This window comes from Battus philenor, unplaced genomic scaffold (genome assembly GCF_028537555.1).
Source record: "Battus philenor isolate CCGP_79_NKW_IND1 unplaced genomic scaffold, ilBatPhil1.0.hap1 SCAF_5, whole genome shotgun sequence".
Lineage (NCBI taxonomy): Eukaryota > Metazoa > Arthropoda > Insecta > Lepidoptera > Papilionidae > Battus > Battus philenor.
Window position 1 is genome coordinate 2,573,863 of NW_027181715.1, and position 13,482 is coordinate 2,587,344.

General features: G+C 34.7%; 1 protein-coding gene across 3 annotated transcripts in view; it reads left to right on the plus strand.

The window, feature by feature from the left end:
* The window catches only part of LOC137929502 (uncharacterized), a 146,536-nt gene that overhangs the window by 26,565 nt on the left and 106,489 nt on the right, over positions 1–13,482 (plus strand). The window contains exon 2 of one of the 3 annotated variants that reach the window (XM_068772483.1): positions 10,289–10,342. The exons of the other annotated variants lie outside the window; for them this stretch is intronic. The gene's annotated coding sequence lies outside the window, so the exon portion shown is untranslated. The remainder of the gene's footprint in view (positions 1–10,288; positions 10,343–13,482) is intronic. 3 annotated transcript variants of the gene reach the window in all.

Here is a 13,482-nt window from a genome sequence, read left to right on the forward strand (position 1 = left end):
TTAACAAAATAGCATTGCAATTTTGGCGGGATTTAATTGAAAATTTTGTTTTGATAATTACCGAAAGTATTTTAATTAAAAAAAATGTTTTAATGTAAATTAATCTTTATAAAGATGGGAAAAAAGTTCTCGTTGAATAACCCGTAACTCTAATTATTGATACCATTTTCAAGAAACAGGATAAAATCATGTTAAGAACAAATACATCATACATACATTTTGTACATATTAAGTTTTAATATTCAACTGACGAGAATACAGTTTTCTTGTAAGCAATAGTTTCTGTAATCTATGTCGACAGAAAACATGTGTTTCTTGTTAAATTTTGATAAACTATCTCCAAATAAAACCTAATTAACACATTTAATTTCACGGATGAAGTAAGACATTTAAGTTTTCTAATAAGCGTACACACATCGTTCGGTAATGGAGTTTGCGAGAAGCTAATTTGAAGATTCACGCGACGCGGACAAACTACTGGCTTTCCGGAAAACGCTGGTTATTATCAGATTGCTTTACGATTTACATATACGTAATTGAGCAATTACTCTATCTAATTCACGAGAGAAAATTAAAACGTTACTTGACGATGTAAATCATTTCTAAAATGCGGAATTATACATACACTCTTACGTTGAAACTTGGCTGCGTATAGTCTTTTAATCTTTTTAATCCAATTTAATTTTAATTTTTGAATATTCGCATTTTTTTTAATTGTGTTTACCTTTTAAATATATTACGTACGTAACTATAATAAGTTATTTAAAAAACTTTGTGAATACTCTAACATATTAAAAATGCTTTTATTAACTTTGTTACACTAGTTAGATCTATGAGTTCACTTAACATCATCCAAAGCCAAACGACGATGGTTTAGAGGTCTGAAACGCTTAAGAGATTCCATTTTTGTTGTTGCCGAGCGACAAAGCTTTCGGATGTTCAAGATACCCTACTTCTGCGTTAAGGATAGGTTTGTTTAGGATTCCTACTCACTAAACCTAGAACAGTGGTCGCTATTTTGCGCTGTGTGAGAGACTACGGTATATTAAATTTAAGGATCATCCACAGTTCCTCGCTCTATCCTATTCTTGTCATAGTTATTGTATTATACTGTATTTATTATAAGAATATATAAATAAACGTATGCTATGTACCATATAACCACCGATTGTAATTTTTTCTTTATTATTATCCAACTATGCATGTACAATCATTGTAAAGAAAGTGCTAATACAAAGAGTATTAAATAAAAAGAAATGGTTGATTCGCGTCATGTATTTCAAGGTCCCGTCGTAGTACGCTAGTGATTTCAACGCTATTTTAGTAGAACGGGTGAGGAGCTTCAACCCCACTCACAGTCGTTGAGTCACGAAGTCAGCAAAGTTGAAATTACGGCATTTGAAAAAATTTCCATTGTTCTGACAAAAATTTTTAAAAGAGTACCAAGAAGAGTGAGGTATCTAATATCGAATTTCCCCACGGAAAAATACATTCATTTCAAAATTAAAAATAAGACCAATTAAATTTCACTAAGCCTTATGAATATAATACATTTGCACATATTACTTTGAGATTTAAGTTATGTGAGCTCAGCAAATTCATTCGGCGCTCCTAAAATGATTTGTTGTTATGTTTATGCACTTTTGTTTCGGTATCGAGTTTCCAGATTCTATTCTCGTGTTGGCTTTTGCGGTTTGCGACTAAATTACACTCGGAGCTCATGTCAACATTAATCAATTGTTTCCATTTTAGTGTTCAAATACCGATTGCTTAAAAGCAACCATCATGCTTGAGATCACCAGAATATATCATCATATCGTGTAATCTATCATGTTTCGGTTTTAAGTGCGCCGACATTATCCTGGCGTCCACTGCTGGGCGTCGGTAATTTGTTAGTATTACCATAAAATATGTTCTTGTACATGAGTATATCGATTTACAACCATCCGGTTGATGTTATGTACCTTAACGCTTAAATGCATCGTCTTGGAATATTAAAATGAGGAGATCCACAAAAGGATCAAGGTCACCAATGATAACTCGAAGAATTGCTCGTTTGAAGTGGCAATAGGTGGTCAGTCGTGCGTCGGACGACCATTGGTGCTCGAAGACTACGCAGCGTGGGTAGACCAGCCACTGAGACCACATAGCTAAGGTAGCGTGAAGTCACTTGACGCGGGCAGCGCTATGTCATCGTGACGATCTTTGAGGAGAGGCATATGCCTTACAGTTGGCGTATATCGGCATATATGATGATAATCAGACACTACCTCGTCTATCATGATGGCAGAAAAGAGGAAAGTTGTGCGGAGGCCGCATATAGGAAGGCTCTCTAAAATGGACTTTTTATGATCATAGAACAACGGTTGAAAGTGGCCGGATGTTAAGAATAGAAACGTGGATAGGGAGGAAGACGTCGAGATCTAGTAGTGGATGAAAATAGGCTGATGGTGATGAAAGTTGGTGCGTAAACCACATATAGAACGAAACGTTTAGAGCATCCTTTTTGTGATAGACTGAAGACGCTGGAACAGCGACTAGAAGTGAATGGAAGTCATGAATAAAAAGATGAGGTTGGATTTTAATTGTTAACCTTATTATGTAAGAACAAAAGATCGAAGACATTCGATGTAAAGATATATTAAAACTTTATTTAAATTTATAATAAAATTATTTTTCAAAATTTTGCCCATTTTATTTTGTTAGTAAATAATTATAAAATCTACACATTGTCTACATATATAGTACTTTGCGTAAATTGAGCCTCGTTATTAAATAAAATAACAGATACAATTTCCAATTTCAATTTGAATAGATATCAATACAGATATAATCGTTTATAAATTTTAAACTGGTCAATGAAACATCATAATTATTTGTAGTTCTTTTGTGCGTCGGTTAAATTCATTACGATACTGTAATTGACAGCACACCGGGGTACGTAATTGACGCAACGCGAGATGATTGCCCACAAACCACGGGCCATTATTATTGACTAATTGCATTCAACAGGCTCGAATGGCATATGTCGGGGCTTGTACAAACGCAGTATGCGAATTGGCTATCCAGGTAATTAATGTAATATTGTATCATTGATTTAAACACTGTAGGCGGTATTATCGTAACGTATCTTTGTACTTTATGTCTCTTGGGAAGTGCAGTTAGATTTGGGACAATTAAAAAAAAAGTATATTCTGTTTGTTTTCTACAGACTCTATGAGTTATATTTAATTTGTTCCGTATAAACAATGCTTTCTATCTTACTGTAATTTATATATGATAGGTAATTTTGATACCATTATCTGTCGATTTTGATCAATAATTAATTTGAATGATCATGAACAAATATCGAACTTCATAACATTAAATTTGCGAATCGCAAAAAATATCATTATTTTTAGTTTTCGGATTCGAAGAAGCAGGTTAATAAATCAAGTTATGCGTTTCAATAGGAAAGGACAGTAGGAAACGGTAGTAAGTTTACTAGCATAGTTACAACACGACTAAGATATTCATTTAACTATAAATAATACAACTAACCATAACAGTGCGGTTTACATAGAATTTTGTAAAACATTTTTTTACAACACAACCTCTGCTTTATATTAGTTTCACACAAGATACGATACGATTTGTTAACCTAGGAATATTAGTAGTAAAAAAACTGTTTATAAAGTGAAGTCTTTTTCAAAGGTTGCGATGTCAAAAACATATAAAAGATTGCGCTAATGCTTTAATACATCTTGAAAAAAATTCGAGATAATTGTCAAAGTTTTAGTTCAGTACATTTACCAGTAGTTTTTGTGTGTCAATTTATCACTCTGCCTAAGTCAGTTTAATTAGGTGTTTACAATGGCTCGTGTGGGGTTATCTACGATCATTAATAAGGCTTTAGAGGGTCCACGAGGATTCAAATACGTTTCGGGAGTAGTAATATTTAAAGTGCGCAACAGTTTTTAACATTTCTTGAAATAGGAAGGAGTAAATAAATATTTTTATATATTATTCCTTTAGATATTAATTCATAAGCATTTACGTCATCTATTATTTTCTACAATCGCACATTTTTTTATAATCTGAATAATTTTTTTTCCATAATGGTTAATTTTACAAATGAAATACATAACGAAAATTTAAAGGAATTACGTTTTAAAAAAGGACGACGAGATTCGAACGCGAACGATAGTAATAGCCATAGGCCAGCGGATTGGTAAGTTTAAATGGCAATCTGCAGACCACATAGCGTACAGAACAAATGGCCACTGGGGCCTTAGGGTTCTGGAGTAAAGACCGGAAAGCGCAGCGTAAGATGTCTGCCCACTCGGTGGTCAATACGAACTTTTTAAAATCATTGGAAAGCGCTGTATGCAGGCCGCTTCCAACTGGTCATAATGGGAATCTATGAGGCCTATGTCCAGCAGTGGAAGTCCTGTGGCTGAAATTATGATCATGGCGTATGTAATGAAATAATAGTTATTCTCAAAAAAGCTAAATAGAACGGAGAATTGTAATGTGTCTCAATTAAATTATCAATAAGTCAGAATTAGCGACTGGGCGTGTGTAGCTAGTTACGGGAGTTCTCCGTGGTACAATCGATCGAAGCGTTCTAGAGATTGAACATCGATTAGAACAGTTACAAATTGAAATTTTCCTACAATATTATTTATTAAATTTACCTCACTACCCAAAATATCTTTTTTTATTATTATGTCTCTGTACGTAAAAGTATTATTAGCCCAGCGGTAAGGACTTCCGAACATAGGTCGCGGGATCGATCCCCGAAATTTAATTAACAATTTGTGCATTCCATATATAGGATTGCCACTGCAGCATAGGATTGACAGCAGTGTTCTCTGCGTACAATATTATCACACTACGATCGCCTGCCAAGCATGGTGATTATGGTATATCCCTCCACAGATATTACGTATTTGGATAACGTAAGGATTATGGTAGATCGCTTATTTTTGGTAATCAATTGTTAAAATTTGTGTCGTTTTATTAGGTAAATATAGATAGGTCTTATTCGTCCTCGTTTAATACATCATCTGGTTTTGTAACAATATTTCTCGAGAGGTAGAGCGTTGTGTTTATTCAGTTGAATTATGTAAGCAAGGACAGCGAAAGCGCCTTGAATTATGATAGCTTTTGAAGTAAACATACGAATAATATTTAAATGTTTTCGTGGTTAATGGCCAAATAAATCATGATGTTTTGTAGCGTGCTTGAAATTTACTTTGTTTATTTCTTTACCAGTAAATTTAAATGGGATCAAAATTGGTTATGCTGTAAAAATTAGCAAATTTCAAAACTTTGGCTCTTAAAGGTGACTCCATCCATCAGGTGGATCGACGACATGGTCAAGGTCGTAGAAAGTTTCAGGATACGGATATTACAAGACCGATCATAATTGCAATTTCTGGGGGAACCCTATGCCTTACTGTGTGCATTTAGAGGCTGACATGATATCGATGATGTTGAGAAGTATGGGTGGATATAAATTACCCTTCCGAGAGTGAGTAGTGTCTATATAGTATATAGGATATAGTGGTATTCCAGTAAGCGAGAACAAGGCCGATGGATATCTTCTCTGTGTAGACTCTGTGTACTAATCGGTGTAACATAACTCCTGAAAATGCCCCGTGGAGGGGAGAAACACGTGTTGAGTAATTTGGCGGTGGCGGTTGTGTGATTCGCATTGTTTGCCGCATAGGCATTTGTCAGCGGGCTGACGAGCGGTGCACTTTGTTGCACGACTACCAGTGCATGTGCGGAAGTGGCTAAATATTGGTCCTTTTCTCACTTAAGATGGACTTCCGCAAGGTAACGCCTGATTCCATTAAATATTGTATTGTATATGTTAATTTACGAAGTGGTCACCGGGAATGGAATCAGTGACCAATGATCGTATGATAGTCCTTTATCACTAGGTCCGTAATATACCAAAACACGGACATTCACATATTATAGATGTAAATACTATTTGGTATAAATAATATTTGTGGGTAGGTCTGTCAACTACATGCACTGATCACATAGTTAAGTGGGTGGGTAGTCGCAGGATGCGAGCAGCGCAAGACAGTTCGTCGTGACTATATTTAGGAGAGGCCTGTGTCTTGTAGTAAGCGTCTATCGGCTGGTCTGATTATGTAGTAATATTTTACTTTGTTAACCTATTATTACTGATCTTACACTGTCTATAATGATTTATTGTTTTAGGTTACTAAATACTGGTTCTCATATGTGTTGTAATTTTATGTATGTGAACCAAAGTTCTGATTGCGCGTTGTGTGTTTTTGTTATTAATCCACTTATCCAACGCGCTCGCTAATCAAATTATTTAACCAAGTAAATCCCACGAGTTTTATCTACCCACACGAGATTACGTAGCGTTGGTTTCCCAGATCGGTGCAGGCGCAATGCAATTTTACGTCGGGCGAACTTTGTAGGTGTTCTTCCCACGAACTGTGTCGAGACCTTTTCCCATGCATTAAAAGCCATTATTTCAATAAAAAATTAATTAATTTTATAATCAATGTAAGTTTATGCAATGATATTTTTTAATTAAAATTATTTTTTTCGTAAATTTTTGTTCATACATGTAGTTATACGTTCTGTTATGTAAAGTAAGCATTTTAAGATTCTACACTACGAAGGACATAGTTCTAAATCTCCCTTAGTAATTTGAGTAAAGTATATTTGTATGTATTCTATATATATACTTATATGATGATATCTTAACATAGTGTCTTGATATGCTAACAATGTATACAAGATTGCAATAAGTGGTTTTTCAACATTCTACCGATTAATACGGTTTTGAAAAGTTTGATAAGAATAATAAATATCATTTCAAATGTTTGGCATGCGTTTCCTACAAGTTGTTGGATTGATAAAGTTATATTGGCAACGAGGAGATGCGGTAATAGTTACGTATCCAACTTAATATGGAGAACGTGTTCAGGAAAAGTTCAGCCGAGCACCATACTAAGCGATTTCGAAGTTGCCTCGAGCAATAAAGAAGTGTACGAAGTATGCTGGAAGCGTTCTCGCGAGTAAATTAGGATCTAGTTCATACTTTATTTATTAAAAAAAACTACCTTAACGACACCAGTAAATTTTTTTTTAAACTGCCAGAAATGTTTCCAGAAAGTTTTTTTTTAAATATTTGAAATAGGAATTTCACATAGTCACTGATTATTTTGTTGAGAAATTGGTTTTAAGTCCAAGTATCTTATTGTGCAGAGATGTTGAAAAATAAACGATGAACATGTGATTTTGCTCATTACAAATAAATTGTATAATTTCTTAAGTCACCTAGCTCCAAGGCAATTATTCTACACAACATTCATATGCCATCCTTGTCTTACAAAGAAAAAATACAAGGAAGAAGAAACGAAAAACGTATACAGTGAAGGCCGTGTACGGTATGGGATCAGTACGTAAAAAAGATTTTCTAAATGGAAACATTTTAATAGTCAAAATTGGTGCAACTCATAAAATTAAAATATTTCTGGATGAGAGATTTATAGGAGATTTAATCGATTTTTTCCAATACAGTTTAAAGGTCTATAAGCTGTAAAGGGGTGATTGTATAGCACATTTGCTGGTCATTTATTACATCTATTTCCAATCATGCTGTATATACGAAAGAGCGTCTTTATAATTTTTTTACTAATATATTTTCTGATTACACTATCTCGAAAATAACTGTCACCTCTATATTAGGCTTTATGTGCAACAATTAAGACAACATTTATTTAAATAAAAAAATAGAAAATCCCCTTTAGTAATTGAGATTAATGGCAAAAACTAGGCTGACCATAAACAGTTAATCATGAAAGTAAAAAAAAAATGATGTGTTCCTTGAACGTTACAAAACTGGTAATTACAACTGACTGCATACGGAGTGGACGAGACGCCATCACGGGAGCGCTTTCAAACTGTTAACTGTCACGCCTGGCATAAATGCCTTGAAGATGTTGCTCATCTGTTTTAATTAATGATTATTTACTGTTTAACGTTACGCCATATCCTATCTTAGTGTTACTATTTTTTTAGACAAATATGTGACGACTATACATTTCATCGTCATTGATTTAGACGTAAAAACAAAGACATACCGCTGGCTGGCTTCACCTAATCATATCCAAAAATAATTTATGATTGTATATTATTTCGCAAAATTATATAGCTTTTATACCGTAAACTTAATTTAGTTTGTTCTACAAAAGAGAGATGTTCTAAGATTTAGAGATTTTGAGAGAATTTTTTTAGGAGTAGGTTTATGGTCTAGACAATATATATGTACATGTGTGCATAGCTATTTTATTATGTATATATATGATGTTGCCACTGTAATTAATGAGCTTCTTTAACGTAATTGTTTTATGTAGACTTCATAAAATTTAGGACACTTTTGTGGGCATTAAATAATTTTTCTACCATGTAATGTCTCTAAATTATCTTGTAGTATATATGACAACTAAACATATTAATAAGTCAATTCTTAAAAAAACGGGTTAAGTATTTTAAGTAATAATAAAGCTTATGAATAAATTGATCTGTTACGGTATTAGTCTAGTCGTAGTCCAGTGATAGAGGACTCGCGATCGTAGGTCTCGGGTTCGATTCCCGGGATACAATCTTATATAATTCACGCTTTGTGCATTAATATTGCGGATTACCACCGCCCAAAAACTATTTCCCACAGGATGGGTATCAGCGTCCTCTACGTACTATAATACAACATTGCGAACACCAAGCCCAAGCATGATGATTATGGTATATCCCCCATTTATATCTTTGAGAGAAGCTCATGCCTTGTAGTGAGTGGTATATGAGTTAAAATGAATGAACTACTGAATTAACGATATTGTTAAAAGTGACCACAAAAATTTCTCGACTTTTTGGTGTGGTCTTATGAGACCAGGACGCTTATGGAATCCTCGATGCTTTAAGTTTTTATTAAATCGGGCTCTTATGGCATTCTCATGACATACATTAGTGGTCACTGTAAATGACTCTTTCTCGATATTAATTAATGAATATATAAATAAATATTTTTCGCCTGGTAATTGCCCAACAAGTAAGTAATTACGTCGTCTATTACCTCCAATCAGTATCAATTTCTTACTACAAATATTGTTTTGTAGATTTGTTTTGTTCATCAATAATTTCATCTAATGTTCCCATATTTATATCGTAGTCCACCATTGCAAGAACTTTATGCAATGCAAAAGACCTAAAGTACTTCAGACATCTCGCCATGCAACAAAACAAAAGACACTAAATATAAACTCCTAGCCATAAGCGTGTGAAACAATTGAACTCATGCCACGATCGCAACTGGCGTGTCTCATAAAATTCTAAGGCGTGCAGGGTAACCAAGCATTACCTACATTATGGAATGTCATGTTATATATCCTCAAATATTAATCTTTATGTGTAACGTAGTTCATTTTGACTGGTTTATACCCACTGGTTGCATGGTTGGCCGAATAATACAAATGGCCACTTGGATATTTTAGGTTCTGGAATAGAGACCATATGTCTTCACATAAGTATGAACACGGATGAACCGTTCTTATTGGAAGTCCGTTGAAATAATAATTTCATTTGTTCAGATATATTTCTGCATCAAAAACTAGAATTATTTAATAAACAACCATTTGTTTTCCAGGTAATTAATGAATTTGAAAAAAAAAAACAATAACTTAGAAATGTCCTGATATTTCGCTCCTTTCACGTGGTCATCGCTTGATCTAAGTAGCCTACAATATAAGGACGTCCAAGGCGACAAAAAAGCAACGCGACCGGCTCGCTGATTCCTATAATGTCGACCTGATGTTCGCTTCGGTGTTTGCGTTCACAGTTGATTGAATACAAAGGAATGTGTTATTATATTTAATTATGTTCATCGCTAATACACGTATGCAGGGTGTTATTTATATATAGATTTAAAAGCTTTGAATGAGTTCACGTATAGCTCATTAGCGGTCAGTTAATAAACATCGTTAACACAACTCAAATTACCGCAGAATAATTGTTTTTATTGTTTACTATCTTTCCCTGCAGACTTTTTTGCCAGAAGTGACTAGCTTGTCGTATTCCGATAGAAAATATAATTGATAATAGGTGTATAAACTTTAAAACTTCTGTCTGACAAATAAGTTCTATCACTCCTTCAAAATTTTTACACCAATATCCATTCACACTGCATATTTTAAGCGTTATTTAGTACGTGTTTCCATAATTTTCTCACGATTATTTTATTTACTTCTTACAGGTTAGTTCACCGCGGTATCATGAGTCGGAGGTTGAAGGATCGGAGTTCAAGACGGTAAACTTAAATTAGCATCCTTTTTTTATTTTCTCCTTGATTATTTTTCTCCATTAAAAGCTTGTCAACAGTTGTGACCCAGCGGAAGAGGACTAAGACTTGCGATCGTAGGTCGTGGGTTCATTCTTGGGATACAGTCTTATATAAATCACACTTTGTGCGTTATTTATATGGGATTGTCACTATTCACAAACAAGTTTCCAGGCGATCGGCAGTAACATCCCCTGCGTACCATAATACCACACTGCAACCACCAACCCGCCAGGCAAGCTTGGTATATTCCACCATAGATATGTTTGGGGAAAGTTTATGCCTTGTGGTGGGAATCTTTGGTCTGACACGACGACGAGAATAACCGAGAATTACATATATAATAATACTATATTCATTTATACAAATAAATTAATTTGAATCGTCTGTTTATGATATTAAGGTAACCACTTTTTACTACATGAATATTTATACGGTACTTATACTAGAAAACATTTTTTTTTAATTTCTGTCCGTTTGTTCCGGCTAACCTCTGGTATTGCTGGATCCATTGTGACGTGTCTTATACTAGTATATAGCTGACGTAATTAGGAGTAACTCAGGCTACTTTTATTTTAAAGTCTTGAAAAAATAAAACTAAATAAACTTATTTTTTTTGTTAAATTCGAAGTCCCAGGTGCAGCTGGTAGTTGGCAATATAACAATATAGTTTCATATCTTGTTAAATTAAGTGCCTTACTATATCTTGTCTCGCTTATAATATGACTAAAAAAAGGTCTATTTCTGGGATCTGCTACAGTCACGTAAGTGTTTCTGCTTAATATACCAGTAGTCTATAGTATTTCCAGTGAAACGAGTGCTGGTCTACTGTTACATAGAATATAGTATTTCATATTCCTGTGTAACAACGCACAGTTGTGCAGGCCGTCTTACTTATGTTTGTATCACGATATCCTTAAGTTACTACTTATCTGTATGAAACGGATTACTTATTCTGATATTTACTACTTACGTTATTTATTCTATTTGGAAGAAGATGATTTACAAACCGAAAGATTTAGGAGAGGTCTTCTACTGTGTAGTACTGTCATTTAAAACCCTCGAGCATTATGAAGACAGATATTTTTTCCTAGGTTGGTAGAACTGTTTATAACGTTTACCAAACGTCGGTTTTGTATCTCAAATTCGTTATGTCTCGATAAGTGCTTAAATCGATTAATTTTGGAACAAAAGCGCCAAAAACTCGACTCATGTCGTTCTGCAACCACCGTATTCGCCTTGGCTCCGTGCGACTTCTGGTTATTCAGCAAACTCAAAAAACTAAGGCGGGGACGCCGTTTTGACATGATTGACGAGATAAAAATCGTATTGAGGAAGATCTGATCTATATCGGAAAAATTTTATTCCGGCTGTTCCGGGGGTTGGAAAAAGCGTTGGTAAAAGTTAGATTTATCAGATGGGGATTACTTTGAAGAGGATGAAATTGATTTGGGACAAAAAATAAAGAATTTACATTTTATAAACAAATTCATCTTACTTTTTGATCACATTATTATGTCCAATAGTGGACACCTTACGGCTAAATTATGACGATGATGTTGACAGTCAATAACAAAGGTAATTTCTTCTTGAATTTACTTTAATACCAAACATAAAATAGGTACTGGCTAATAACTACGAATTAATACATTTGAACTTCATATAGTTCAATCATGTATGTTTGTCTGTCATGTGATATGTAATATAAGTGATTACGGTTCATCGCTTCACATATATATAGTAGATATAGTTTACAACTTTCAAGAGTAATAGTAGTGAAGGCAACCGTTACCTCAAATGGTGCGAGCACCTGTTCAAACTCCTAAATTAAAGGACCCATTTTAAGCCCTCATTACGTCACATTCGTCGACAGACCGAGGGAACGTGTCGTGTACAATAAGCCTCTGTTAAAATGATTCGATGACTCCGAACAAAGGCACGTGTAAATAAAATTATTTTACATTTATCAAACTTTACGCTATCTCTTTTACGTTTAAATAAATGTAATAAAGTTTGGTTTTATTAAGCTAACGTAATGTTCGTTGTAAATTAATGAAATGTATTCATATATCTATATTAATATTTACGTTTATGTATGACGAGAATTTGTTCTTTTTTCTGTAATATAAAAAAATAAGTTCTTTTCAATATTTTTTTCTACATTAATATCGAGTTAAAGTGAGCAGTGGTATAAGGACTGAGACGTGCGAACCTTGGTCGCGGGTTCAGTTCCCGGGACACAATCTTATATAATTGACACTTCTTGCGTAGCCTTTCTATGTATCCTAACCGCCTGCCAAGGGTAGCGATCATGTCTTTGAGGAAGGGCTATGCCTTGCTGTGGGCGTCTATGAGTTGAATCGACGAAAGTGGCAGTGGGCAGCCCACATAGCGCGCAAACAAACTGCTGTGGCTTTATAGTTCTAGAGTGGACACCAAGTATCAGCAAGCGCAGGTTTAAAGTACGTCAGGAGACGCTGAATACAGGCTACTTCCGACTGACCCTTTTGGAAATTTATTAAGAAGGCCTATATCCAGCTGTGAACAACCTATGACTGAAATGGTGATTATGTCTTGTCTTATCTCTGTGGGTTTCTTTCCAGAACCAAAAGACACGGTACTTATTTTGCAACGAGGCTAGTTTTAATCGAGTCAACTTCTCGAGAAATCCCAGGAGACCTAGAGCAGATAATAACGATGACATCAGTTTCCTAAAATACCGTAGTTAGAGCCTTTAGGGGCGTTAGGGGCTAGATCATTGTTTCCCAAATTTGGGCCCACTCCCCACATGGGAGTTATTTGATAGCCAAAGGGGGCACACCGAAATTAACACATACGTTAACGTTTAACCCTTTCGCTTTAATATAAAAATTATTTATGTTACATAGGGTGGCGTAAAATTTTTACAAAGGCTAAGGTGAGGCATGGCACAGAAAAGGTTGCAAAATACTGGTCTAGACCATTTTACGGCAACTAAATTCGGGAACTTCCGCGGAAGCCTTTGCTTGGTCCTTTACAATAACTTCACTGAAGGTACACTTCACACACTTTCATAAAGAGGTACAATTGCATTCAAATAAATGTAGGCTTTGTCATGGTTTGTTTTAGCT